At 53.4% G+C, this 11,138-nt stretch overlaps 1 protein-coding gene across 1 annotated transcript in view; it reads right to left on the bottom strand.

Moving 5' to 3' along the window:
- The window catches only part of WSCD2 (WSC domain containing 2), a 123,645-nt gene extending 112,540 nt beyond the window's left edge, over positions 1 to 11,105 (bottom strand). Inside the window, exon 1 of the mRNA XM_004709634.3 lies at positions 10,996 to 11,105. The gene's annotated coding sequence lies outside the window, so the exon portion shown is untranslated. The remainder of the gene's footprint in view (positions 1 to 10,995) is intronic.
- Positions 11,106 to 11,138: the final 33 nt, after the last annotated feature.

Genomic DNA, 11,138 nt, shown 5'->3' with positions numbered 1-11,138 from the left:
GATTACAGCCTTGGAAACTCTATGGGGCAGTTGTACTCTGCCCTGGAGGGTTGCTGTGATTCAGAATCAACTCATGAGCCACTGATGGTTTATGCCAATAGCAACAATAGTAAACATAGCAGCAGTGGCAGTAATCACAATAAAACCTGTTGCCTTTCACTTGACTTGGACACATGGCCCACCCATATGAGCCATGCACCCTGAAGTTTCCAATGACTGATCTTACGGGAGTCAATCTCCAGGCCTTTCTTCCGAGGCAATGCCTCCAGCCTCGGGGTTAGCAGCTGAGCACATTCACCATTTGCAGCCCCCGGGGATGCTAAATAATAATAGACTCCCAACTCTTGGCCGTAGAGTCAGTTCCAGCCCCTAGTGACCCTGCTGGACAGGATAGAGCTACCCCTGTGGGTTTCCAAGACTGTTACTCTTTTCGGGAGTAGAAAGCCTCATCATTCTCCCCCAGGGAGTGGCTGGTAGTTTTGAACTGCTGACCTTGTGGCTAACAGCCTAACCCATAACCCACTATGCCAAAAGAGAGTCACAAATGTGTTATGTAGGGAGGGAGAGAGAGGGAAGTGAGAATGGTGGCAGGGTCAAGTCCCTGGATCCAGCTAAGCCTGAAGCCAGTTGTCTGTCCCATGGCAATATATATTCCATTTGATGCCTGAGAATAAAAGAGTGTGGTGGTATTTGAATTGGATTTTCTGTTACTTACACCCAAAAGAACCCTAAAGAGTGTAATGTCTTTCAGGATTGCCCTTTTGCAGGAGGTACTGATGGCTGAAGGGATTGAAGTAAGTCACTTAAGACCACAGTGCTAAGAGTCAGTAGGTCTTGGATGGGAGCCGGGATCTCCACTTATCCTAAAGGTTCTCGCCCTCCAGGAGCAGAGAGTGGGCGCTTTTAGAAACAGCTAGTCCCTGGGGGCCTCTGAGAAGGACAGGCAGGCAGGCTGGGAGAGAGGGAGGAAATAGGGGAGGCTGTATTGCAATGAAATCCATCATTCTTATTTAAATCAGCACAGATGCCCGAGACAAAAAATCAAAGCCTTCTGTGGCATCCCCGCCCCCACCCCCGTGCCATTTTAAGTTCTAGTCTGTCCAAACACCGCTGAGGTTTTGTTTGTCCAAAACAAACCCCCAAACTGCGATTTTGTTTGTTTTTAATTATCCAACCAAAGTTCAAGTAGCCCATAGGCCACCAGGTGACAATAGCACAATGACCGAGGTACATCTTAGGTTGGTAATGCAGGGTGAACGCCTGCTTTGTTAACTCTTTCTACCCACGTGGACTTTTTCCTAAGAAGGCTGTGTGTTTTGCAGAAGGAGGCTGAACTAGCAGTTGTCCTCTTATCTCCAAAGGAGCCCTGGTAGCCTAGCAGGTTATGCATTGGCCACAAACAAGGTCAGTTGTTTGAACCCACCAGCCGCTTCATGGGAGAAAGATGAGGCTTTCTACTCCCATAAAGAGCTCCGGTCTCAGAAACCCACAGGGGTAGTTCTACACTGTTCTATATAGTCACCGTGAGTCAGAATTGATTCAATGGCAATGAGTTTTTTCATGCGATGCCTAGAACTGCATGTGACGTTAGCTGGGACTGATGATTGGCAGCGTGTCATGTGGTCCTTGGGCTGGTTGGCCCCTACCCCTGCTCCAGCCCTTCTGTTGTTGTTGTTGTTAGGGGCCGTGGGGTTGGTTCTGACCCAATCAACCTTCTGCACAACAGAACGAAACACCAGCCAGTTCTGTGCCGACCTCACAACTGTGCCTGACCCCATTGTTGCAGCCATGGCATCAGTGCACCCCCTTGAGGGCCTTCCTATCTTTGCTGGCCCTCCGCTTTACCAAACACCACGTCCTTCTCCAGGGACAGACCTCTCTGGACAACATGGCCAAAGGATGGAAGATGAAATCACACCATCCTCGCCTCTAAGGTGCACTCTGGTCATCTTCTTCCAAGGCAGATCGGTTTGTCCTCTGAGCAGCCCATGGTCCTTTCAACAGTCTTCTCCAGCACTACAATTCAAATGCGTCCATCTTTCTTTGGTCTTCTTTATTGAGTGTTCAACTTTCACATGCAGATGAGGCGAATGAAAAATACCATGGCTTGGGTCAGGCTCACCTCACATCTCAAAGTGGCACCCTTGCTTTTCAGCACTCTAAAGCGGTCCTGTGAGCAGATTTCGTGCTTTGGCTTATGCCATACTCCATCCCACCACAGGGCTCTGTACCCCCTCCACCTCCCCAGCTGTATTCCTCCCTCACACCCCAGTTTATGCTTCCCTTTCCCAGGGATGCCTTCCCTCTACTCTGTGTGCCCCAAGGGCATGTACCCGCCTTCCTAACACATATCTGGAGTTGTGGTTATCTGCAGTACTGCACCTGGGTTGGTATAATGGTTATGAGGTGGGATGCTAATCACAGGGTCAGCAGTTCGAACCCACCAGCCACTCCACAGGAGAAAGAGGAGGCTTTCTACTCCCATAAAGAGTCACAGTCTCAGAAACCCACAGGGGCAGTTCTACCCGGTCTTCTAGGGTGGCTAGGAGTTGGAATCGATTCGATGGCAGTGGGTTTGAGTGTTTGAGTTTGAGCCTCCACAGTAGCTTTGGGGTGAAAATCAGGTGCACAAGCCCAGGGGTGAACGCTGATGGGATGAGACCATGGGGCATCTCACCCCTCCTTCCCACCCCACCCCACCCCCATCCACCCATCCTCTCTCAGAGTGTCCCTGCACTGTGCCTCTGGGCCATTGTAGCACTCCGGGGATGGGACCAGACTGTGAAAAGAAAAAAACGCGCAAGGTAGCTTCCAGAGTCAGACTAAGGTTCAAAGCCCAGCTGGGCCACTTCACGGCCATGTTTGGCTTCAGGCAAACCCTGCACCTCTCCAGACCAGTCCTTGCTGGTAGCTGGTGAGGCATGCTGACCCTAGCTAGGGACAATGGGATCAGACCATTGTCAACCATAGGGGTTCCCTTTCCTTTTGTTTGTGTATTTCCCATTGGTTGCTCTGGAAGCAGACTGCCCGGCCTCTCTTCCTAGTCCATCTTAGTTTGGAAGCTGCTTGGGCATCCCTGCATCATACAAGCCTCCACGGACAGATGGGTGGTCGCTGACCATGAGGTGCACTGACCAGGAACCGAACCCGTTTCTCCTGCATGGAAGGCGAGAATTCTACCACGGAGCCCTCACCATCCTCAGAGGATAGGATCAAGGGAGTGAAAACATAAAGTGGGAAGAACAGAGTTGCCCGGACGTGAAGGATCACTTGTGTCAGCCAAGGTACCAGCAGACAACAGACAACTTCCCCAACTTGAGTGACCGAGTGAGTTAGTTAAAGTTTATGGTGCCAACCTGACTGATAAACACAGGTGGGATTAATTGAAGAGAGGAGAGAAAAATGGCTCAGTGAGCCTCGCCTTTCTGTTTCTGTGGTCTTTTGCTTTCCGATGGTCAGACCAGGGTGCAGCTGCCTTAGCTGGTTCCCTGCTTCAGCTGGCAAGGCTCACTTCCTGCAAGACATCCCTAAGGAGAAGCCGCATGGACCTACCCCGATGCAGCCCTGGATGCTGGAGCAGCCGCGTGGAGACCCCTGCCAGCGCTGAGATGCTTACACGTTCACTGACTCGGCTTTCCTCCTGCAGTCAGCGTCATAGTGTGTGTTTTGTGAGATGGAGGAGGACTTTGTAGATTGGTCAGACGTGGTGTTGGAATGTTTTCTTGATATGCACTTACCCTTTATATAAAACTCTCTCTTATACATGAGTTTCTATGGATTTGTTTCTCTAAAGTATCCAGACTAACACACCGAGAGAGTTGTAATGGGAGGACCGGGTGGTAGAGGCCACCGGGAGAGTGTAGCCCCTGGAAGCTGGCAACAGTGGGGAGCCTGCACCCCCCTGGACCCATAGGGCCTGAGAGGGAGAAGGTTCCTGAGCGTTGAATGCACACTCCCCTCCCGTGAAAATATCAGAAGACATCATCACCATCACCCCCTAGTCTTGTCCTCACTTAGGTGTTTCTGCTTCTAACTCCCTCCCTGTAGCTGTCTCTTGACACCAAGGACTCTCTCTGCCCTGCCAACCCTCCCCTCACTCAATCACTCACTCTCCCTGTTATCAGGTAGGTGCCGACGCAGAGCAGCCCTATAGGATAGGGTACAGCTGCCCCCATGGGTTCCCAAGGCTATCCCTCTTAGGAGAAAGCCTCCTTCCCCCCATGGTGCAACTGGTGGTTTCAAACTGCAGACCTTGCCGTTAGCAAGCTTGGAACCACTACGCCACCAAGGCTCCTTTTCAACATGCCACTGGCTACCTCCCCCAAAAGCCACCATTGGGAGTTCTACTCTCACACATGTGGGGTGGCCCTGGGTCGGAGCCTGGTGTGGTAGTTACGTAATCTCGTGTCAACTTGATAAATAGAGTGAAGAGGTAGAGTCTAGCCTGCCAATCAGGTCACAGCCTGATGGTACTTCCTTGGGGGCATGGCCTTCTCATAAGAAGGGTCCCCCGTCTCTCACTGCTTCACCATCCTGTTGACGAGCCACTTCAAGCTGCACTGATGGCAGCCAGAGCCCTGGAGATGCATCGGCTCTACAAGACGTTGTGCCCACTGGCCTGTGACCTTCCTGCATTCTGTCTGCATCATTGCGTGTGGCTGCCGTGAGTCTGAAGAGGGATTCATGGACTAGAACCAGACATATGGAGTGCCATCGGACTTACGGATTTGATCTGGACCGAGCTGGGATATTTGCTTGATATATAGTTAGTTCTTGATATAAAGCTTTCTGTTATACATAGGTCAACCCACTCTAACACACCTGGTTTGGGCTTTCCCCCCCCCAGGGGTTGCTGAGAGGGGAGTTGAAGGATAACAGGAGAGACTCCATTTCTGGAAGGTTCCGCAGGCCTCAATGCTCTGCTCATACACAGCGAAGCCTTTGCCTTGCAGCTCCCTGGGACCCTTCTCTGATGCGATGGGAACCAACAGTGCCCAGTCACCATGCCCAATAGCAATGCCGGGTGCCCGCATCTAGAGAACTCGGATTGGATGTCAGGCCCCATTACAGATCACTGAATTTTCACACCAAGCCAGAGGCAACCCGGACACTCTCCATTGCACAAATGGGAGACCTGAGGCCCCCTGGCAGTTACGTCACAGCCCCTGACGTGCCAGCACTGACAAGACTGGAACACGGGTAGGCTATCTGAGGGCATGGCTCAGAAGTGCCCTGTGTTAATCTGTGTAAACTAGGGAAACAAATCTACAGAAACCCATATGTATAAGAGGGAGTTTTATATAAAGGGTAAGTGTATGTTAAGAAAGCATCCCAACCCAGTGTTGTCCAACCCCATAAGTCCAACATTAGTCCATATGCCCATCACCAATCCACAAAGTCCTCTTCCATTTCACAAAACACACACTATGACGCTGACTGCAGGAGGAAAGCCAAATCAGTGAATCAGTGAGCGTGTAAGCATCTCAGTGCAGGCAGGGGTCTCCACATGGTTGTTCCAGCACCCAGGGCTATATCATGGTAGGTCCATGCGGCTTCTCCTCAGAGATGTCTTGTAGGAAGTGAGCCTTGCCAGCTGAAGCAGGGAACTGGCTAAGGCAGCTGCACCCTGGTCCAACCATCAGAAAGCAAGAGACCTGAGAACTAGAAAGGTGAGGCTCATGGAGCCATTTATCTCTCCACCCTTCAGTTAACCCCACATGTGTTTATCGGCCAGGTTGGCACAATAGACCTTATCTATCTATCTCATGGCTCCACCCCCACATCCCACTCTGCTGAAAACTTTCCATGCAGAAACCTCATCGTGCTGGAAACAGTCCTAGAGCCGTCGGCCGGCCCTTCCTCATTTACAGGTAAGGAAACTGAGGCACAGGAAAGTGCAGCCGCTGGCCCACATCCCATGGGCAGTTGGTGGCCAGACGCTAAATCTCCTGGCCTTTGCCAGCTCTCCTGTGCTGGGCTGACCTCTCATGGCATGGGATTCAAGCACAGTGGGTGAATTCCTGCTACTTAAAACCACCCGAGCCCCCCTGCTGGCATCTCTGAACCTCACTGGGTTGGTGGGGGGCGGGGGAGGAGGCTGCTCTCACCCTACCAACAGCAGGCAGGTGCTTTGTTCCAAGTCCTTGCTAGGAGGCAGTCATTGTGCTGGGGGTTTATGTGAATTAACTCCTTAAACACAGCGCTATCTTAGGAGAAGGCTCGCTTCTTATCATCCCCACTTTATAGCGGACACAACGGCAGCCCAACGGTTCAGGCAAGTGCCCCAGGTCAGAGCAAGTGGGTGACCCATCTGGGATGGGAGGCCCAGAAGTCCAAGTCCGGTGGGCTTCATGGGGACAGGTGTGGAACTGTGTCTTCAGTCTTTCAGCACGCACTGATTGAGCGCCAACTGTATGCCAAGAGGCGCCCAGGTGGCCTAGTGGTTATGACCCAAGCTGCTAACCTCAAGGTGGGCCATTTGAAGCCCCCAGCTGCTCCCTAGCAGGGAACAGGTCTGTGCTGCCACACGTGGGGCTGCTCTCAGTCGACATCAGGTGGGTCGGTGGCTGGGTTTTAGAGGAAAGGATGCCAACGTTTCAAGGATAAAGACGTGGGCACAGGGAAGAAGGAGAAAGTGAGGTCAGAGACGCTTCCATCCCAATAACGGGGCACCTCCCCACTGGCCCTGCCCCCTCCTCCCTCCTGTCTCATCAACTGTCAGAGCTCTGGCTCACGGGGACCACAGGCCCACTCACTCCCCAAGCCAGCGCCCATCTTCCCAGCATCTGTACCTGCTCCGGGGAGCCATTAATCTTGGGCAATTTCTTCCCTCACTTGATTTGTTTATTTAAGGAAAACAAGTTGCTCCTAATTAGGAGCACGGCTGTCGAGATGTGGGGCGCATCCAAGGCTGCCTATTTTCAGACCTTCTGCCTAAAATTATACCTGCGCTTTCACCATCTGCGAGGCTGTTCAGCAACTGTCCTAAGTGGAAGCTTGTGGGGAGAGAGGCTTGGGCCTGGATGGGGTCCCGGGAGTGGGGAGAAGGAGCCAGCAGGGGAGGGCAGAGGAATTCTACGGACCCTGGAAAACTGTATAGCAGCACGTGTCACCCAGCCTCCCCGAGCTTTTACTATAGGGCGCTGGACCAGCCCCTGGGAAGTACCCGTAACCCTAAGACGGTGAGATTCATCTTGAAGCTTCTGAAGGTCTTCTGTGTGGAACCGCTCAGGGTGTCTAAACACCCCCCCCCCAATACCTCTGCACCTCCACCAGCATTCATACTGCGCCTACTCAGAAAATCACTAGACACTGGGTGCATACAAGGAGGTCTACTGTAACATACTCTGGCAACATACTGAGAAATGCACACGTACACAGGGAGACACCTGATCAAAGTTATGTCGCTGCAGAGGCAAAGCGAAAATGCCTTCAGAGACAGGCACATGCACCCAGGACATACAAGAAGTTGCAACACACCACCCGCAGGCGCCTACACTCAGAAATACACTCCCGCACACAGGATGCACACAGAAGTTACCTTGCAGCGCACACACACACACACACACACACACACACTGAGGCCCTTCAGGGCACACAGATACACACTTGGATGTTAACTCAGAGCACAAGTGTGCAGGGCTCCGCCCAGGTCCACATGCCCAGAACCACACAGGCACACATGGAGGCGCCCTGTTGACGCTGTAACAGGCACCGGCGAGCACCAGAAACAGCTGCCGCCTCACTGCTGCCAAATCAATTCCCACTTATAGGCACCCTGTCAGACAGGGTCGAACTGCCCCTGTGGGTTTACAAGACGGTAACTCTTTATGGAGTAGCAAACCTCCTTTTCCTTCTAAGGAGTGGCGTTTGGTTTTGAACGACTGATGTTGCGGCTATCGGCCCAATGCGTAGCCCCCTCTCTCACCAGGACTCCTAAAGTGTCTCCAGGAACCCACATAGCCACAGAGGTACAATTGAAAGCACACTGGAAATCTCACAAATACGCATGCTCGGAAAGTTAGCCCTGTCCCCAGAGATACACACGTACACGCACACTCAGAAACACACACCTACCCAGAAGTATTCAACTAAATGCCCGATGCTATACAGACATCAGGAGCCCTGGTGGCATAGTAGTTACGTGTTGGTTATGCATTCTGCGAATTTCCACACAGATCCTCACAGCACCTACATGCATCCGTGCATATGTGCAGTAGCTTAGCCAAAGACATACATGTAACTCATATGCACAGACCTGTTAGCATGCATGAGCACATACACATGCCCTCGCTCACATAGATTCTCTCCTGGCTTACACACCCACATACTCACAACATGCACTCTCACAAAGATACGCTCGATTGAACATGCTTCACACATGTGTACATACCCACACCAAGACACTTCCTGCAAGGCATGCGCACATGAGCACAAACCTGCATGAGGATGTATATACACATGTGCATGTGCACCCGTGTGCATGCATACACAGACACACACACACCCGACCGGACCAGGAAAGCAAACTTCATGTTCTCAGAGTCCTGGAAGTCAAGCCCACAGACTGAGCCTACACACAGGACAATTGCTCTGCCCACATCCTTCCTGGGTGCCCAGTAGCTCACTGCATGCCAGCTGGGATGTGGTGGCAAAGTGGTGTTTGGGGGAGGGAAATAACTGTCCCAAGCTTCAGACCGGCTCAGAAAGCAATCCGATTGACAATCCACGGCTTTCCTCTCACTGTGTCAGCCCCTCCACCCCCACCCCACTCACACGTAAGGCTATTAAGTCATTTACTGTTTACACTAGGGGCAGCGGCCTCCCCTCTCAGGCCCTCTGCAGACTGAGTGCCTGACACCCAGACAGACATCCTTACCCTGGGTCCCCAGACAGCTGCAAAGCAGAAGCCATGGAGACAGCCTACCTCCACCTCCTGTTGTCATGGCGATGCCGGAGCTGGGTGCCTCCAGGCCTCCCTGCCTGCCCTGGCCGCCCCACTAGCAGCTGCTGGTCTAGTGGTACTTCTGGGAGGAAGCAGGAGGGGGTGGCTACTGCAGGTGTCAGGTGATTGGCGAGAACAAGGGGCGGACCTGGTGCTTGGGTGGGATAGGACTCTCCTTCATACGGACAGTGGCATTCAGGCGCCCACGCTGAACGCAGGTACCACTATGGAGTCCTACTGCCCGCTAAACTGGGCACAAAGCACATTCCAGAGCTTCTCATGTAGGAACTACTAGCTCCCCATTGAACAGGTGGGATAATCGAGGTTTAGGGGGATGAATGAGCAGGCCAAACTCAGAGAATTGGAGCCCTCCGTCTCTCAAACACTACATTACACCGTCTCCTGGAGTTCTGAAAATCTCACCTCAGGCAGTCGCTCAGGGTCTGCATTGGGATCTCAGAGAACACATACAATAGCTTCATTTCACAGAAATAGTCACTGGGGCCCAGAGAGGTCTAGCAACAGGCCCAGAGTCACACAGCAAATGGAAGGCAGGCTCGAACGAAGCACATCCCAGAGGCAGGGAGGCCACACTTCCTTGACACACTGGAGGGATCCTGAGGGATTACCTGGGGAAGCAGGGCCTAGATCGACTCTAAGCTACGATCCAAAAAAGAGCAAGAGCCTCAAAGTCCTACCTCATATCCCAAAATCTGTCCAGGAAGCTAGTCCCCAAAGGCAGAGGCCCGACTCCAGCAGGGAGCTACAGGGTTGAGAGAATCCACTCCCTGCCTTACTGACCAGCCGTCCATAAGCTGACTCACCCCTGGTGGGGACCCCAGCAAGAAAGCACCCAGACATCTCCAATCACAGTGGCGTCCCCTGTCTCCGGCAGGCCTCTTTGGAGCATGGTTTACATGGAGATCAGGAAGAAAGACAGGGCTTTCTGCTCCCAGAAGGAGTTACCGTCTCCAAAACTCACAAGGGACAGCTCTACCCTGTTCTGTAGGGTCAGAATCCACTGGATGGCGGGGAGTTTGGTTTGAGTTTCACAGCGAGGAAAAAGAATGGAGCCCAACTTCTGAGCTATGTGCCAGCTCAGCAGAGTGCCAGGCACCACAGACGTGCCCTGAGCCCCTCCCAGGGGTCCACTCCAACCCCTCTTCTGCAAAACATGCCACCCCCGGACTCCAGCCAGAAAGGTCTTGCCTGGGAAATGTCCCCAATCTTTCCCTTACCTCCAGACGGTGACGTTTTCTCCTTTGGCGATGTAGGGGATAGACATTGACACCACCCTTCCCAGGGGCTCGGCCAAGAGTCACTCACTGCCATGGAGCCCGTATGGACCCCATTGGACAGGGTAGAACTTGCCCCCTGTGGTTTTCCACATTGTCACTCTATGGGAGTAGAAAGCCTCTCTTTCTCCAGCCCAGGCAGCTGAGAGGAGTAAGATGGAGAGTGAATGGGTTTCCCTGTCCCGGTCCCCCCCTACCCCACCAAACACACACACACACACACACACACACACACACACACACACACACGCTGGGCAGTCCTGGCTGCTGACACCACATGACAAGCGTCTCCTTTACAAGGGACTTTCACCCCCAACAAGCACCCGGTAGATCCAACTTGGAAATACGACCGGCTCCTTTCACCCGTGGACCTCGGAGCTGGCCCAGAAAGGGGTGATGCATGACTCAAATTAAAGGGGGCACGTTGCATTCACCCTCCCTGCCCCCCCTCCAGGCCTCCAGAGTCCCCGAGTGCGTGCGTGCCTTTCGGGTTCCTGCAGAGCTCCTGGAGGAAGGACGCCCTGATGTCCCAGGCTCTTCCAAAGCAAACTTTGTCATTTGCCCAAAGCGAGGCGGGCAATGCTCCGGGTTTGTCACTCAGCCGGCTGCAGGCGCGGAGCCCCCCCAAGCCTGCGGGGAGGCGGCTGGCACCGGCAGCGCAGCTCCCGTGGAGGGGCAGACAACCATTTCGCAGCAGCTCCCTGATGGAGCCTGCCTACCCGGCCCAGCGCCCCCCCCAGCCCGTTCAGCCCTTACCAGAGGGGTCTCAAGACCACTTGCAAACTCTGCCGGGGAGTCAGCAGGGACCTGGGGTCTCTCCCGGCGACTCTGGAGTCCCGTGCGGCGCGCCCGCCGTGTAGGCGCCTTGCCGGCGGCCAGCTGCTGCAGTGGCGTCCGAA

Source organism: Echinops telfairi, unplaced genomic scaffold (genome assembly GCF_000313985.2).
Source record: "Echinops telfairi isolate 266 unplaced genomic scaffold, ASM31398v2 ScPeMD7_7412;HRSCAF=8450, whole genome shotgun sequence".
In the NCBI taxonomy this organism is placed as follows: domain Eukaryota; kingdom Metazoa; phylum Chordata; class Mammalia; order Afrosoricida; family Tenrecidae; genus Echinops; species Echinops telfairi.
This window is presented reverse-complemented; position numbering and strand designations above follow the sequence as displayed.